The following is a 3,764-nucleotide window of genomic DNA, read 5'->3' on the forward strand; positions in this document are numbered from 1 at the left end:
GAGACATTGCTTATGACAAGTTCATTTGTCAAGCTTATATTTTCCAAAGTAAAGTCCTTTTTCATCTCCTCTATTGTGTGTCTGATTTGTGCATCTGCCCATGAGTATCCATGCCAAAATTTTCATTGGTTTGTAGAAACACCCTAAATGATCTCTCTGCTGTACGGAAATACAGGGATGCAGTAATGCTGTGTATGTCCCACCAAAACCTCATTTCTCATTTTTAGGGTGTGAGATCGGTTAGGCACGCACTAATGCAACCCCTCTCAAACTTGGTCAAACAACAATGAAGCAGTACCACTGACATAACATGCCTGCCTACTGTCTGTAACTCAGGTTCACATTCAAGATCTTTCTCCAGCTTTGTCTTCAGTTCAGACAGATTTCTGTAGGTCTCCTCTGTCTCAGTCAGTTTCATTTGAGTTTCTGAGAGTGATTTAACAGAGAACACAAAGTGACTATGTAGAGAAGAGAAATGTACAGTAACAATTCATGAATAAATGTTTACTTGTGCATTACGATCCACAAAAACTTCTTTATTTTTATAATCTCTATGGTTTTTGTGTACCGAGAACACACCCCGCCACAAGTCTAGCACATCAACAGATCAGGGCTTGTGAGGTCAGGCGTAGAGGTTTCCATTTATGGTGTCATGTCGGCGCTCAAAACACTTCGGATTTTGGAGCATTTCGGATTTCGGATTATCGAATTAGGGATGCTCAGATCCATCATTTAACATCTGAGATGGGGAAATGATCAATTTCAGTTCTGAATCAGGGAATGAATTAATCACACTGTTTGTTCTGTTTGCTTTATTATTGTATTGATAATTTGGTTAATTTTACTGCTATGGCTTCACAAACTCTTTTTAATTCTTTTCCCTCCAAAAAAACCATCCGATATTCCGTAATGACTAGAGGAAAGATTAATGTGTGCACAGTCTTCTCCATCAAGATGGTCGTTATTTGTCCCAGTCCAGTTATCAGGCTAGTTTCTATACCAGTACCTAAACGTTAAGAAAAAAAATAAAAACAACTGCAATCAAATTGAATGCTTTGAAATAAACTGAATACTGGAGTGAATACAGTAAAAAATTCACTTTTTGATCCCGAATGGCTCACTTTGGAGTCTGATTCAGTCGTGTGTTATCCAACCAGCGCCAGTCTCCCTCCTTCACAGAGTCAGTCAGACCAATCCAGCAAAGTCCTGTAGCATTTGTTGGATTTTCCTGCTTTAAGAAAGACTAGAATCCCAGATATTACACCAAGGTGAGTTCCAAAATACATCTCCTGCCCTTACACACTACAAATAATCATTATATTTACCAGCCCTCAAAAAGGAACTGATATCATACCTGCTCCTCCTCACTGTTTATGATGCAGCCCCCTACTACCACAAACTATGCAGTCGAGATTCCCGCATTTGGGGAATTCGCAGAGGTCAGCATAGCCCAAGTGCAATGGTTAAGCCTCACCCTGGGTGAACTACCTTTGTGATAATGTTGTCTCCCCTGCCAGGTAAGTATGACGTACAACTTGACATTTTAAATTGTGTAACTAAGCCCAGAACGGTACACCTGTTTTGAACATGTAATTTTAAGGCATTAGATTTGGGTGGATCCCTATATTCCTCATTGAGAAATCCCTCTTCAGAAGAGCTTGGTGATATGACCCACTGCTTTACTAGAACCAGGGATCATATTAAACTGGATCATGATCCACAGCAATTTTCATAATTCATGTCACTCATCACTCACCTGATTTGAGATGAAGCTTGTATTCTGCATAGAAATGTGACCTTTGTGCATCTGGAAAAGGGTTAAGAGGTTAGATCATCATCATCATCAGCAGCAACAGTGGTATTACTACTACAATACCTAAAATATAACTGATCTTGAATTGCACATAAAATTAGCAATTCCTCTCATGCTCTTGCATGCTCCTCTGAGTCTCTCCTAAGAGTCTCAGTTAAGTTGATTGACCTTGATCTTACATATATTGTCACATATGGTAACTGCAGTAGAAATATCCTGACTTGTTTTGTGGTTGCATAGAGATATAGAAATGCAATATTCACATCTCTTCTTGGTATGCTGTATATGAAGAAATATAGTTTGCATGGTGCAAAAGAGATGGCTGTTGACAGTTGTTCAGGTAGTTGAATATTATTTTGTGAAGCTGTATTTTCATTTTATTATATACTCACAGAGCACTTTAAAGGTGACCACAAAAGCTCCCAGGACGAGACAGAGAACAGCCAGTACACCAAGCTTCAGTTTCAGGAGACCAACCTCATCTCTGACCACACGGCATTTGGTCTGACCTGAGAACAGATAAGGAGAGGTGTGGAGTTAAAAATCCAACAACTCCAGTAAAAAAAAGAGAGTGAAAAACTGAAACCATATTATCTTTTCCCAATAACCTTTCCATTCCATTAGTACTTTCAGACCCATAAAGACCATGTTGAGTGGGGGTGAAGGGTGGGGTGAGGTTGGCTAGTAAATATTCTGATTCAGGCAAACACACTGTGTGTGAAGATGACTGGTTGAAAGTAGGTGGATGTTCACCTCTATTGTTGTTCTTGAGATCAGTGTTCAGCACCAGACTCTGTGTTGCTACGGTAATAACTGAGCCGTATTTGAGACAATGAGTATAAAGAAAAATCTTGTTGAGGTGAAACAGTGCAGACCACAGTCAGTATAATGCAATTCCAAATATTCCCAACTTTGAAATTCATACATTTGTGGGTAAAACATTTAAATGATTTTATCGTTGTCTCCATATCGTCAGCTCAACATGAATCTTGTGCTGAGTTCAGTGTTCAAGATATTTCACACGCTCAAACTTCACACTTTTCACCCCAACACCCAAATTATCAGAACATTCTCTTCCTCTTTGTGACTGACCAGAGACAGCAAAGAATTTAAGACCAACAGAATGTATTTCTTAATGAGAAATGGTATTACATGCTGAAGCGATGCACACACTTTTTAAAATGTTTATTATCTGATACATACTGTCCACAGCGTTCCTCTCCTGAATTCCAAAGTCCAGAGTGATTTTTCCTGCTATAGGCTATATCACGTGTGCTTTAGTCACAACTGACATCATCTCTGTAGAAATGGTTAAACAAAACATGTACATGCCTAACACATGAAAGGCATAACCAAATGAATAGCGACAGAAAATGAAAAGAAAGGCTCACAACCATCGTCCTCTTGCTCTCTCTCCCTCATTGTGCTGAGGTCTTGAGTTTAGAGTCGAAGGATGTCTGTACAAATGTTAATCAGTTCCTCAAAGAACAGCAATATAAGAGGTTCCTCTAAAAGGACACGCCCATTCTCTGAAAGGCTGCCATAGTCAAGTGTCAAGGGTGATGATTATTAATAACCAGTGAGAACACGTGACTTGCTTTTTGATGCTTTATTTGTGAATGTACAAAGTGTAGACTGTTATCAGCAATTTACAGAATAACAGGGATCACTCTGAGCAGAATATACGCACATCACAGTCAGACTTGACATAGAGAAACTGGAAAAACAGGGGTGTTTGTACAAAATCAAACCAAACTTTATGAACAGAAGACAAGTGCAAACTAGGTTTAAGAGAACACCATCAGGTGTGACTATTGATTAGATTATCAGACCAGTGATCAGTAGACTGGCGACACTGAACGCTGAGTCTCAGAAGTGGAGGAAGGAGAGGACGAGATCTTGATAATAACCAAAGTTTTTTCTGCAAGTTTCTTACATAAACATAGCATTT

At 39.2% G+C, this 3,764-nt stretch overlaps 1 pseudogene; it reads right to left on the bottom strand.

Annotated features, from left to right (window-relative positions):
- Nucleotides 1-1,373: 1,373 nt before the first annotated feature.
- Nucleotides 1,374-1,525, bottom strand: LOC115817654 (uncharacterized; annotated as a pseudogene).
- Nucleotides 1,526-3,764: the final 2,239 nt, after the last annotated feature.

The sequence above is a fragment of the Chanos chanos genome, chromosome 7 (assembly GCF_902362185.1).
Source record: "Chanos chanos chromosome 7, fChaCha1.1, whole genome shotgun sequence".
Taxonomy (NCBI): Eukaryota; Metazoa; Chordata; class Actinopteri; order Gonorynchiformes; family Chanidae; genus Chanos; species Chanos chanos.